Raw genomic sequence first — 16,086 nt, forward strand, 5'->3', positions numbered from 1 at the left:
CCAAAAGGGCCTAGGGATGGAGCTCATCACATAGAGGAAAGGAAAGCCTACTTCAATGGAAAGTGTGGCTACTGCAATAAAGTTGGACACAAGAAGATAGATTGTTGTCATTTAAAGGGAAAGTAAGAAAAGAAAGGTAATATTTTAATGATTAAGACCAATATTATTGATGTGCCTATGACTACTTGGTGGTTTGATACTGAAGCAACAATTCATGTTACTATTCATTGCTGGGGATGATAAGGTAAAGGCGGCCAACCAATCTTGAGCAGCATGTTTATATAGGAGATAACTCAAGAGTAAAGGTGGATATTATGTGAACAATCAAGATGAAACTTGCCACTAGATATGTTTTAGAATTACAAGAAGTTTTATATGTCCCCTCAATCAGGAGGAATTTGTTATCTATTTCACTTTTGGATAGTTAAGGTTTTAGTTTTTTGTTTGGGAATAATAAAGTTGAGATGTATAAGGATGATACAATTGTTGGTTTTGGAAATTTATGTGGCAATTTATATAGACTTGATTTATTTAATAATAGTCCTAATTATTCTGTTAATTCTATTGTTGCCTCTATTGTTGCTTCTAAACGTTCAAAAGTTAATGATAGTTTCTCAATGTTATGGCATAAGCGTTTGGGACATATTTCTAGGCACATAATGGAAAGATTAGTGAAGGATGGAATACTTTCCAATCTTGATTTTTCAGACTTGTCGACTTGTGTTGAATGTGTGAAAGAGAAATTAACTTCTAAGGTTAGAAAGGATAAGATAGCAAGGTGGGGAGATGTTTTGGAATTAATTCATACTGACATTTGTGGACCTTTTACACCAACTGCTTTGGGTGGTTATAGGTATTTTGTTACCTTTATTGATGATTTTTCTTGTTATGGACATATTGAGCTTATCCGTGAGAAGTCAGATTCTTTAGTTGCTTTTAAGGAGTTTAAGGTAAAGATGAAGATTCAAAAGAATAAGAAGATAAAGGCTGTGAGGTCTGATAGAGGTGGTGAATTTTATGGCAGATATGATGAGACTGGATGGAACCCAGGGCCATTCACAATTTATTTACGTGAATGTGGCATTGATGCGCAATATACAATGCCTGGTACACCTCAGCAGAATGGCATAGTTGAGAGGAGAAATCGCACTTTGTTGGATATGGTGCGATCTATGTTGGCAAATTCTAGCTTACCAGATTACTTGTGGGGAGAGGCTTTAAGGATGGCTGCTTATATTTTGAATCAAGTTCCAAGTAAATTCATTCCTAAGACTCCTTTTGAGTTGTGGTCAGGAAGAAAACCTAATTTGCATCATTTTCGAGTATAGGATTGCAAAGCTGAAGTAAGGACTTATAATCCCTAAATTAAGAAGTTGGATCCTAAAACTATAAGTGGGTATTTTTTTGGCTATTGTATAGGATCTAGGGATTCAAGATTCTTTTGTCCATCTCACACCACCAGAATTATTGAATCAGACAGGGCTGTTTATTTTAAGATGATTTTGGGTTTGATGATAGTAATGGTCCAACGGAGCCTCAATTTAGAAATTGAAAATGTATTCATTCCTAGTGTTGTAGTTTCTGATAGAGATATTATTAATCCAGTAGTTGACGAACCAGTAGTTGATCAGGATGTGCCTTTGAGAATGTCACAAAGGACTAGGAGGTCAGCTATTCCTAATGACTATGAGGTATACTTGAAGGAGCATGATTTTGACATAAGTGATTATTCAGATCCAGTCACTTATAAGGAAGCCATAAGCAGTTCGCACTTAAATTTTTGGTTGGATCCAATGGAAGATGAAATGAAATCCATGGCAACAAATGGTGTTTGGGATTTGGTTGAGTTACCATTGGGTAGCAAGCCTATAGGGTGCAAATGGGTCTTTAAGACTAAAAGAGACTCTAATGGTCAAGTGGAGAGGTATAAGGCTAGACTTATAGCCAAAGGGTTTTGCCAGAAGGAAGGAATTGATCACACAGAGACATTCTCTCTTGTATCCATAAAGGATTCTTTTAAAATCATTATGGCGATTGTGGCACATTATGACCTAGAGTTGCATCAGATGGATGTCAGAACTGCTTTTCTGAATGGTGATTTTTATGAGGATGTATATATGGTTCAACCAGTTGGCTTCCAATAAACAGGGAATGGTAATTTGATTTGTAAGCTTAAGAAGTCAATTTATGATCTTAAGCAGACTTCGAGGCATTGGTATCTTAAGTTTGATGAGGAGAATGTTGTTGATAGATGCATATATATGAAGGTCAGTGGGAGCAATTTTATATTTCTAATGTTGTATGTTGATGACATACTTTTGACTACTAATGACACTGACATATTGGCTGAGACAAAGTAGATGTTGTGCAACCATTTTGATATGAAAGATCTTGGAGAGGCTTCTTTTGTTTTAGGCATCAAGATTGTTCGAGATAGGACTAATTATGTGCTACAGTTGTCTCAGAGAGCCTATATTGATAGAATCCTTAAGAGATTTGATATGCACAATTGTTCTCCTGGAAGTGTACCGGTCACGAAAGGTGAAAGGTTTTCTAAGGATCGATGTCCCAAGAATGATAGAGAGAGAATGGCGATGAGAAATTTTCGCTATTCTTCAGTAGTGGGTAGTTTGATGTATGCTCAAGTATGTATACTACCTGATATAGCTTTTGCTGTGGGTGTGCTTGGTAGATTTATGAGCAATCCTAGTCCTATTCATTACCAAGCAGTTAAGAAGGCCTTTAGGTATCTTTTGGATACTAAAGATCATATGTTGACATATCGACGTACCAACTCTCTAGATGTTGTTGGTTATAGTGATGCAGATTATAAAGGCTGTGTGGATGATAAAAAATCTACCACTGGATATATATTTATCATGGCAGGAGGTGTTGTATCTTGGCGGAGTGCTAAACAGTCAGTGACAGCATCCTCGACTATGGAGGCAAAGTATGTGGCGTGTTATGAGGCTACTCGTCATGCAGTTTGGCTTCAAAATTTTATTCATGATTTTGGAGTGGTTGATTCCATTGAGAGGCCTATTATGATGTATTGTGACAATACTACAGTAGTATCTTTCTCTAATAATTTAAAAGGTACCCTTGGTGCGAGGTACATTGATGTTAAGTATTTTTTGGTTAAGCAGAAAGTTGAAGAAGGCTTCATTAATGTTGTTCACACGCCCACTTACAGCATGGTGACAGATTCACTGACCAAGGCCTTACCATTAGGTATATTTGAGGAGTATGGGTCCCGTACGGGATTGTTAGAGAGCTGAAACTGCTGTGGGTCAGTGGGAGTTTGTTATAATTTCTTCAGTAATATCCATGTTGAGTGTTATTTATATCTTTGAGTATTTTGATACATTGATGTATGTGGATCATTATTTATTTATGAGATGATTTATTACACATATTATTGCTCCTATATTTATAGGCCTATTGAGACTATTAGTCTATGTATATGTGTATGATGATCTACAGGTGCCATGGTGAGTCTCTACTACCTAGTTTGGGTATATTGTTGTATCCTGTCGATACACAATGTGCTCAGATGAAATGGTATTTGTGTTTTAGGGGATTGCACGTGGTTAGGTAAATCTCTACTACCTAGACTGAGTTTATGGCATGCAAAGTACTCAGTTGAATTGGTATCATATTTTGGGAGATTTACTGAGAGAATCTCTACTGCCTAATCTAGTATAATGTTGTGCCTTATCGATTTGCTATATATTTAGATTAAATGGTATTATGGTTCAGGAGATTCTGTAATAAGTGAGTTTGGATTATATATATATGATGACTATGCAGTCCAAGTGGGAGAATGTTAAATAAATTAATAATTGTGGACTTAGAGGGCCTATTTATGCCACTAAGGACTGACTTATTTTAATATTTTGTAGTAGGGCCCTTGGTCACACACTCTCTATAAGACTCCAATTGGTCCATTAGACTGGAGGACCAACTCTCTTTATAAGCCCATTGACTTATCTATATTTTTCCTAGTATTATTATATTATTAAATTATTAGTATTTTGTGTGTGTTAAAATTAATGCGTAAGTGTGACTTGCAGAGACTATAAAAGGTCTAGAGCAAGTAAATAGATGCTATACAATATTTATGATATTAGGGTTTTCAGAGATCTAAGAGTGGTTTGAGAGTAGTGTGTCCATAGATACTACTTTACATTGTTTTCTATTTTGCAGGATTAAAGATTTAATTTATCAATGGCTGCGTTTGGAGGTTAGTAATTTATAATTATGGAATTTATTATGTATATTTAGATCCGTAAAATTCTAACACTTTACTATTGTTTATACTAAAGTTCCTAATCACGAAGTTAATTTGGCAACTATTACTTCTAAGGACAATACAATAGAACTAGTGCTAAGTTAGTTCAGTAGAATATCTAATTAATAGGCATAATTTCTCAAAAGTTGCAGAGCTCAAATCAAAATTACAAAATAGCTACAGATTCCCAAAAATGATTCAAAACTTTTAATGAAGGGATTTAGTCATGGGGTTTACTTTAGAAAGGAGCCATTACCAATGGGCACTTACAATAAGTTAAAAGCCAAGAAGCTTGGACCATTTCCAATTTTGAACAAATTTGGGGACAATGCCTATGTTATTCATCAAGATTTCTAGCATTTTCAATGTTTCTAACATCTATGAGTACCATCCACCAAAGTTGCAACCGTTTCTTCATATTTGATCGTGGTTGAGCTTTCTCATGGAGGAGGAGAATGGAGAAGCAAGAAGATGAAGTCTATTGTTGTTTCAAGTCATAGGCTTCGTCGTTTTGCTTTGTTGACGTTGGGATCAGTGTTTTAAACTTTGTTAAGTTTTTAGTTGTTTGAATGTTGCGTTTTGTATTAGTTGCTGATTTAGCTAGTTGGTTATTTAAGTTGTGTATTTCATTTGTCCTAAGGTAAGCCTCATCTTCTTCGTTATAAAGGCAGTTTTGATTACCGCTCGCCAATGTTGAACTTTGTTAAGTTTTCTTAAGCTTGTTTGGTTGGTGAATTGGATTAGTGATAGTCAAATTTGTTCGTCTGATCATTATCATCTTGGTAATTCTGTTTTTTGTTATGGGACTTTCTACATCAATTTCTTAATGTATTAAGGCCTGGAGTTGTTCTATCCTATATATTTCCATGACGCGTTGCAGCTTTAATTTAATTTGGGGTTTGTTGTGGAATTATTTAACCATCCTCCTAAGTCTCCTTATGGTAACTTTTTGTTACTCCATTTAGTCTCTCCAAGGTAAATAATGAACCGTATTTGTGACTGTTTATGCTAGATATAGATATTGCTTGAAGAACCATTTTGCAAAACATTTTTTCATTTTACAAATCAAAAAATGAAAGATTTTGTATTTTTAAAATTTAAAAACATGTTTGGCAATTTTTTTTATGAGAATGAAAATTGTAAAATTATGTTTGATAAATGTAGATAAATGTATAGTATGATGTATATTTATAAGGAAAAAAAATCTTTGTTATTGAAAATCCATATTTATATTAAATATGGTTTATATCTATATAAAAAAAATATTTTTATCTATTTCCTATTTTTAAAGTTTTCCCAATACATGTAAAACGGTTTTTAGACATTTTCTAAACTTATCTATATTTTTGAAAATGTTTCAAAATATTGTTAATATGAAATTTAACCTTTAACTTAAAAATTTCGTTGGATTCTTATAAATTCTTTATAGAGTCTATAGAATTCAATAACAATTCATCAAATTCTTTAAATGTATCAAACCTTGAATTGAATACACCTCTTTAAATTTGTTAGAGGATATCCTACTTGGCAGCTATAATTATATTTATACCCTTTTGCTTTGAATAATGTGGATCCACCTTTATTTAAAATTTTTTATTATTATTTTCCTACACTTTAATAATGATTTTTTTTTCCCTTTCTTCCTTACACCTAATAATTAATTTTTTTTCCTTTCTTTCTTACACCGCTTTTTACATATTTATTTTTGTTTCTTTACGATAAATTTGAATTCAATTTATATATAGAATTTAGCCAAAAAAAATTCCACTTTTTAATATATTAAATATTAATTTTATACAATTAAATCAATAAAATCCAAAATGATAAATTGACGAAATTTAAATTTAAATATGAATTTTATAAAATAAAATCAATAAAAGCTTAAGAAATAAACAAAACAAAGTTTTTTTAAATATAAGTTTGATATAATAAAATTAATAAATGCAAACGAGATAAATTAATAAAATTTAATAATGGAAAAATATATAAAATCATTTATAAATTTATACAGAAATCCAAAACCATAAAAATCATACTAAATGAAAAAAACGATTTAGCGACACCAAACATGCAATGTAATACAAAAAGGAGAAATAATACGTCGCTAAATAAAACAACAAGCGACGCACTTTATACGGCATCCCTAAATAGATGGAAAATTGACGTCTAGCGATATAAAATTAGCGATGATACGAAAAGCATAAACTGAAGGTCCCTAAAAACAAAAATAAGTGACTCTGGTTCTCGGCGTCGCTGCATATATGAATATCAACTCTTTTTCTATTGTTCATTAATTATCTTTTATATTTTGTTATCTATAAATAAATACTGAAAATATTTCTTAAGATATAAAGGAAAATTACTCGTGTGGTGATTAATATTTTTATTTTTCAAGTACAAATTATTTTTTTTAAAAATTTGCAAGTAATTCAAATAGTATTTTGTTTTATAATTACAAGAACCAGCTACGCAAAGATTTACTCATGCATCGCCTGATATGTGAAATTAATTTTTTTATGTTTGTTAATAATTTTTTTTTCTCATTTTCAAATAACCACTGAAATTATTTCTTAAACATGTGAAGCAATATTGCTTAGGTGATTGTTTAATTTTTTTGTGATTGCTTAATTTTTTTGTTTTTCTAGTACAGGTTGTTATGTTTCATAATTTGCTACCCATTTAAGGTTTTCAAATGGAACAGGCGATGCAGAAACCTTAGTTTTGAGTCGCCGATTCAAAAAATAAATTTTTTTTTTTAATAATTTTTTTCTCATCTTCAAATAAGCACTATAATTATTTCCTAAATATGTGTAGTAATATTTCTTAGGTGGTTATTTTTGTTTTTCCGGTACAGGTTATTATGTTTAAAATTTGCTATCCCTTTAATTTTTTTTTTTTGAATGGACCAGGCGACCCAGAAGATTTGCTTTTGCATCGCCGGTTCCAAAGTTTTTTTTTTTTGTTTTTTCGATAATTTTTTATCTGACCATCAAATAAGCATTGAAATTATTTCTTAAATATCTGAAGCAATACTGCTTAAGTGGTTGTTTAACCTTTTTGTATTTTCAGTATATGTTAGTATGTTTTAAAATTTTCCATCAATTTAATATATTTTTTGAAACAAACAGGCGATGTAGATATTTTGCTTTTGTGTCGCCGGTTCCATTTTTTTTTTTCTTGATTTAATAATGTTTTATCTTACCATCAAATATGCATTGAAATTGTTTTTTAAATATGTGAAGTAATATTTCTTATGTGTTTTTTTAATTTTTTTTTGTTTTTCCAGTATAGGTTATTATGTCTTAAACTTTGCTATCAATTTAATTTATTTTTTTAAACAAACAGGTGACTCATAAACATTCGTTATGCATCGCCGCTGATAAATTTTTTTTTTTGTTTTTTTATAATTTTTTACCTCATCATCAAATAAGCATTGAAATTATTTCTTAAATATGTGAAGTAATATTTCTTAGGTGTTTGTTTAGCTTTTTAGTTTTTTCAGTACAGGTTAGTATGTTTAAAAGTTTGCTATCTGTATAATTTTTTTTTTTTGAAGGGAACAGGTGACACAGAAGATATTTTTATTCGTCGCAGGTTCCAAATTTGTTTTGTTTAATAATTTTTTACCTCATCATCAAATAAGTATTGAAATTATTTCTTAAATATGTGAAGCAATATTTTTTAGGTGGTTGTTTACATTTTTTGTTTTTCTAGTACAGGTTATTATGTTTTAAACTTTGTTATCAATTTAATATAGTTTTTGAAACAAAAAGGCGACGTATAACTCATGCTTTTATGTCGCCGGTTACATTTTTTTTTATTTAATAATTTTTTATTTGACCATCAAATAAGCATTGAAATTATTTCTTAAATATGTGAAGTAATATTTCTTAGGTGTTTGTTTAATTTCTTTTCATTCCGGCGATGTAGAAGCCTACCTTATGCGTCGCTGGTTCCAAACTATTTTTTTGTTTTTGAATAATTTTTTATCTCATCTTCAAAAAAGCATTGAAATTATTTCTTAAATATATGAAGCAATATTGCTTAGGTGGTTGTTTAACTTTTTTTCTTTTTCCAGTACAGGTTATGATGGTTTAAAATTCGCTATTTATTTAATTTTTATTTTTTAGAATGGAACTGGAGATGCAGAATCCTTCCTTATGAATCGTCTGTTCCAATTTTTTTTTTATTTTTTTTTGTCTTTTAATAATTTTTTACCTCATCACCAAATAAGCATTGAAATTGTTTCTTAAAAATGTGAAGTAATATTGTTTAGGTGGAACAGGCCTTACCATCTAATACGCATTGAAATTATTTCTTAAATATGTGAAGCAATATTTCTTAGGTGGTTGTTTAATTTTTTTGTTTTTCTAGTACACGTTATTATGTTTTAAAATTTGCTACCACTTTAATTTTTTTTTTTTTTTGGGATGGAACAGGCGACACAGAATCCTTCCTAATGCGTTGCCGTTGACCTTTTTTTTTTTGTATTTTAATAATTTTTTTCTCATCTTTAAATAAGCACTGAATATTTGCAAAACAAATTCACCATTGAATTAATTAAATATTAACTCATGTGCGATATTTACATATTGGTCAACCATTTTATATGTACAAACAAAAGCTATTACACAACCATGCATAGATATTCATTGTGATGAGATGCTTGAGATCATCTATGTTGCCCATTCTTCTCTAAACTGGTTGACCTAATCAGCTTGTAACCAAGTGACACCTTCATACTAAACATTAAAAAGTTATATAATCATACATATACAAACAATCATAAATATTAATTATTATTAATAGAAATATGAAATCATTAAATAATTTACCATTGTTCTTATATTTTGTTGATGAGGATTTGTCCTGACAATATCTCTCATTATCATCATAATATAATAACCGCATTTAGTGCTTCCGGGCTGCATAGGAGTCTGAATTTACAAACAATATGTAATATTAGATAAGAATACATGCGTAAGACAAAAAATATGTAAATTTATCAACAAATAATAATGCTCACCTTATATATAATAATTACCTTAGCATTTTGCCACCGAAGTTTCTCTTCGGGTGTCTTCCCCTCATTCCATGCAGCAAATGAACTATATAGAAATATAAATATGTATAATATTATAGTGTAGCTTAAATAGTATGTTCAATATAAGAACAATTAATTAAATAAAATTAAGAGTTTTTAATTTACTCATTGAGCAAAGATTTTAGATCCCCATCAATTCTATTCTTATGAGTCTTCAAGGAATCAAAAAACCATGCTACTGCTTTGTATACATCAACAACACAAAGCATTCAATGATACCAATAAATATATTAGTTAATATGAGGTTTTATTAAATTAATATTGTAACAACATAATTCAATTAAAACTAACACAATATACCTTGCACAATAAGGGAAAAACCATAGCTGATCTGGCGATGCATATTTCCATTTACTCACTATATGTATCATCCATTCATGAGGGTTTGGATGACCAACCGGTAAAATAATAGCCGGATGAACAAAGCAAAATTTCTGTTCAAATGGTGTGCCCGTCAATCCATCACATAAAAACCTGCGTAATCCGATTATAAGTAAATATAGTTTTTAGAACCAAATTTATAAATAATTGAATGAAATAATTAGTTATAAACACATCCAAATTTAGGTTACCTTATATAGAACAAGATGCACTCCGCAGACAATTCTTGCATGTAACAAAAATCGGATATGTCACTTCTAGCTATGCACAACATTTGTTCTTCCCTAAAAATCTCTTTTTTCATTTGAAATGTATATAAATTATCGCTCTTGCATTTTTTGTCCGACGCAGCAACTCGTGGATCGGTGGTGTAATGATTACGGGATCAACATCATCATCTTTATCATCCTCAACATGTGAACTCGTTGGACTTCCCGACAAATATTAACAAACAAAATTTGAAGTATAACAAAAATGAAATTAGTTAAAACATATACAAAATTAATTATTATATATAGCTCAATCAAACAGTACCTCATCGGATGGAAAAATAACAAGATGTCTCGGCCATGCAACAAAAGCACCTTCAGCATCACCGACACATGTAATGTCAAATGACGGAACAGGCAAAGGTACAAATGCATCAATCACCTCATCGACAGTGACCTTATAATTTTGTGCACCTAGCTTCGTACCATGGCACATATCCGTTGGCATAGAAGATACCAAAGTGCTATGTGCTACAATATGGCCGACATTGCCTTGTACAAGATTGCATTTTACGCCCTGCAAAGTTAAAAACAAATTAATATATATTCACATGACAATATTCCTTCACTCGAAAGACTCGATCTCATGGACATAGATAGGGGTACGCAACCAGGGGAGCTACCCATTTGGATAAGATGACATCTTAACAATAACCCACTTAAACATATATGTAACCGCATAACATACATAATAATGCGCAAAATATAGTTTTTTTTTTTTGGTCAAAATACCTCTACAAACATCATGGGAGGAGGATCTACCGTAGTTGTAGATGGGGTCTCCTGAGCAGCAACATCATCGAATATAGCAGAAAGTGATGGGAGGGTAAAACCACATGACGATAGGAGGTTGCGTACTTTCTCTTTGTTGCTTTTAGTTTCGAGGATGCCCACAAGACCAACAATTGGCTTCTCCATATTCTTATATTTTTCATTATCTGGGGCCTTAGTCTTTTTCTGTGGACGTTGCTTACGGGTATGGAAGAAGTTTGCCACTGTGTATCATTTGCCTCGACCTGTAAGCCTACCTCCGTATTCGTCATTCCCCAACGCTTGTGTGAGGATATCAACTGGAGGTGAATGGTTAATTTCTTCTTTTGCTGCTTTGTTCCTTAGGACATTCTGCAATATATTTATTAAATGATTAAATGTCTTGGTCGATATAAGATTTAACAAAATAATAATATATGTAACAAATAATCATAAAAAAAATTTATTTTCAATTTTTTCCACCATATTTTCAGTTTCTCCATTTGCATATTTTCCATCCTTCCCCATACGCGCCCGTATCCATAAGTCATCTTGGTCGATACACTCTTGGGTGCCTCTTTCTTTTTGCTTCAAAAGTTACAAATAAATTTTAATAATGCAAGTTATTAACAATGGCCAAATTACATATAGTTAAATATAAATAAAAATAAATTGCATACATGGTTTTTTCCAATCGAGCATATCCCATTGTACCCATTCGATGTGGATACTTATTTAATTTCCGTTTTTCAGAATATTGGCGACTTGATGCCTACAAAAATTATAAACACAAGTACATATTAGAAAACCCAAATAATGTAAGTCACCATAACAAATTTTATACAAGTATCATTAACGTGCATTAAATAAAAGTATACCTTGAATTCATCCGACAACTTTTGTTTCACAAATTCATTCCACACCTCTGGAGTTATGAATGTATACATTTTGGGTCGATGTTCAAACACTTCGGATGTGTCGATATATGGTTTAATAAAATGTACATATAATTTATTCTTGAATTTTCTCCATTTTTCAGCACAATCGCTTAAAGTTCTCTTAAACTCTCGTCTTTTTTCTTATATTGTTGCAAATTTAAAACATATATATTTATTAATATTGGTTAACAAGTAAATGTGGTAAGTTAGAAATACAAGTAAAATGCATACAAGTTACTAATGCAAAAAACCTATAAAATTTTCATCAAATAAATATGACTAATAATAAACAATTAATAATAATGTATGAACTTTATCGAAACCCATAGATTATCTTTTAACACGTTTGACACGTCTCTCCATTTTTTAATAGTAATTGGAATTGTACTCCTGACCAACAAGCCCTCTAAATTGGTAATTTGGACAGCCGCATGGTTAATAGCAATGCCAACCTCATTATATTGAGGTTCCAAACTTTTTCTTCCCCCCAAATCCGTCCTAAGGCCTTTCATCAGTGTAGCTCCTCTTCTTCTACGCTCTGTGGATGATGTAGTCGGTCTTGCCATATCACTTGATGGCGATCCATCATCATCCTTATCTGAGAGGGCATGATCATTAAAATGATCCATAATTCTACATACATGCACATTTAAAACAAAATATTAACTATAATTACCAATTTATGCAGCAAATATTATCCTTTTAACTTGTATCTCCCTTAACAGTCATTTAACATTTTCAACCACAAAAGGCAACAGGATCACTAATTGGTTGTGAGGCATATTTCTCCCTAAAACGACATCATTTTTTATTTCCCTAACACTTTATAATGGCTATATCTTGAATGTAAAATATCAACACATAATATAACTATTTTTCATCAAGAAGCTAAACATACACCACCGAACCCCATATAGCATAAAAAAATAGCACACCTTTACAAATCCAGCAATCAAAAGGAACAACAAGCCACCAAAGTAGTTAACGGTGACAGCAAGGTAAAAACACAGCAACCACTGTAGGTGATGGTGACGGAAAAAACCCAGCCACCCAACCCATGGCAAAAACTTGAAGTGCTTCCAATCGAACCAACCGCAAGAAGAAGAATATGAAAAAAGGAAAATTTTTAAGGAAATAAATCATTGAAATCCTTCAAACCCTTCAAAGAAACCTGATAGCCTAATGGGAGAGAAACTTTCAAAACCTTAAAATATTTTGTAGATTGCTTCCAGAACTCAATTTCCCTTAACATATGTACTCGGGGTTCGTGGTTGACAAGAAAGCCTGTGTGGAAGATGTGCCATATTGGTCCTTATTATTTGCATTTATATCGAAAATTTAGGGGCAAATAAAAAAATTTAAAGACCCAAAAAAATTAACATATATATATATATATACATATCACAAAAGGAACAGGCGATGCTAGGGGAAAAATATTGGGTTGCCAGTTAGCTTTTTTTTCAAAAAAACAAGACAAAAAAATTTAAGACTTCCAAATTTGAACACAAAATAAATTGTACTTGAAATATAAGACAAATAAAGAAAAACATTAAAAAGGGTACTGGCAACGCGTTGTGTAGTCATTGCATCGCTGTTTAGCTATTTTTTTTTTTTAAAAAGAAAAAAGAATATATACAATTTAAGTGACTTGCAAAATTAAACACAAAATAAACTGTACTTGAAAAACAAGATAATTAAGGAGCAAGAAAAAAAAAATCATTGAGCGGAACAGGCGACGTGATTGCGTTAAGTTGCATCTCCCATTCAATATCTTTTTTCAAAAAAAATGAAGACTTGAAAGTTTAAATAACAAATAAAATGTAAATATGAAAAACAAATAAATATTTTATTAGGATTGCAACTTTTAAAAGCAAAAAAACTATCATTGAAGCACTAACAAGTGAAAATACAGACTTTTATCAAACTTTTGTATAGAATTGGTCAATAAGTCCTTGTTGTGTGGTACAATTCTACTTCTAGATCAATGGAATATATGTTCATTAGATTGCTACATGGATATATTTGTAGATGAACAATCAAAAACAAAAATAAAGAAGAAAAACAAATTAAAACATGAACTGGCGACACAGTATGAATAAACTGGGTCGCCATATTGCTTTAGTAAAAGGAACCGGCGACTTGTGTTGTAGTCACTACGTTGCCATTTATTATTATTATTTTTTTAAAAAATTCAATTTAAGTGACTTGTAGATTTAAACATGAAACAAACTATACTAGAAAAACAAGATCATTAAAGAGGGGAAAAAAAACCATTATGTGAACAGGCGACGTGATTGGGTTCACTTGCGTCTCCAGTTCAATAATTTTTATCAAACAATACAGAGACTTGCAAGTTTAAATAGAAAATAACATGTAAATATGAAAAACAAATAAAAAATTTATTAGGATTGCAACATTTAAAAGCAAACAAACTATCATTGAAGCACTAACAAGTGACAATACAGCCTTTTATCAAACTTATGTATAGAATTGGTCAATAAGTCCTTGTTGTGTGGTACAATTCTATGTGAAGAGCATCGATAAAACTGTTTTCTATTTTTAGATCAATGGAATATAAGTTCATTGGATTGCTACATGGGTATATTTGTAGATGAACAATAGAAAACAAAAATTAAGTAAAAAAAGAAATTAAAAAATGAATGGGTGACACAGTATGAACAAACTGGGTCGCCATATTTCTTTTGTAAAAGGGAACCGATGACTCGTGTTGTAGTAACTACATTGCCATTTTTTAGTATTATTTAAAAAAAATGCAATTTCAGTGACTTGCAGATTTAAACACAAAACAAACTATACTTGAAAAACAAGATCATTAAAGAGGGGAAAAAAAACCATTATGTGAACAGGCGACGTGATTGGGTTCACTTGCATCTCCAGTTCAATAATTTTTATCAAACAATACAGAGACTTGCAAGTTTAAACAGAAAATAAAATGTAAATATGAAAAACAAATAAAAAATTTATTAGGATTGCAACTTTTAAAAGCAAACAAACTATCATTGAAGCACTAACAAGTGAAAATACAGCCTTTTATCAAACTTATGTATAGAATTGGTCAATAAGTCCTTGTTGTGTGGTACAATTCTATGTGAAGAGCATCGACAAAACTATTTTCTATTTTTAGATCAATGGAATATAAGTTCATTGGATTGCTACATGGGTATATTTGTAGATGAAAAATAAAAAAACAAAAATTAAGTAGAAAAAGAAATTAAAAAATGAATGGGCGATGCAGTATGAACAAACTGAGTTGCCATATTGCTTTTGTAAAAGGGAACTGGCGACTCGTGTTATAGTAACTACGTCGCCATTTTTTAGTATTATTTAAAAAAAATGCAATTTCAGTGACTTGCAGATTTAATCACCAAACAAACTGTACTTGAAAAACAAGATCATTAAAGAGGGAAAGAAAAACCATTATGTGAACAGGCGATGTGATTGGGTTCACTTGCATCTCCAGCTCAATAATTTTTATCAAACAATACAGAGACTTGCAAGTTTAAACAGAAAATAAAATGTAAATATGAAAAACAAATAAAAACTTTATTAGGATTGCAACATTTAAAAGCAAACAAACTATCATTGAAGCACTAACAAGTGAAAATACAGCCTTTTATCAAACTTATGTACAGAATTGGTCAATAAGTCCTTGTTGTGTGCTATGATTCTATGTGAAGAGCATCGACAAAACTGTTTTCTATTTTTAGATCAATGGAATATAAGTTCATTGGATTGCTACATGGGTATATTTGTAGATGAAAAATAAAAAAAAAATTAAGTGGAAAAGGAAATTAAAAAATGAATGGGCGATGCAGTATGAACAAACTGGGTCGCCATATTGCTTTTGTAAAAAGGAACCGGCGACTCGTGTTGTAGTAACTACGTCGCCTAAGTTCAATAACTTTTATCAAACAATACAGAGACTTGCAAGTTTAAACAGAAAATAAAATGTAAATATGAAAAACAAATAAAAAATTTATTAGGATTACAACTTTTAAAAGCAAACAAACTGTCATTGAAGCACTAACAAGTGAAAATACAGCCTTTTATCAAACTTATGTATAGAATTGGTCAATAACTCCTTGTTGTGTGGTTCAATTCTTTGTGAAGAACATCGACAAAATTGTTTTCTATTTTTAGATCAATGGAATATATGTTCATTGGATTTCTACATGGGTATATTTGTAGATGAACAATAAAAAACAAAAATAAAGTAGACAAACAAATTAAAAAAATGAACTGGCGATGCAGTATGAATAAATTGGGTCGCCATATTGTTTTTGCAAAAGGGAACCGGTGACTCTTGATTTAGTAATTGCGTCGCCATTTATT

Source organism: Ziziphus jujuba, chromosome 1 (assembly GCF_031755915.1).
Source record: "Ziziphus jujuba cultivar Dongzao chromosome 1, ASM3175591v1".
NCBI classification, from domain to species: domain Eukaryota; kingdom Viridiplantae; phylum Streptophyta; class Magnoliopsida; order Rosales; family Rhamnaceae; genus Ziziphus; species Ziziphus jujuba.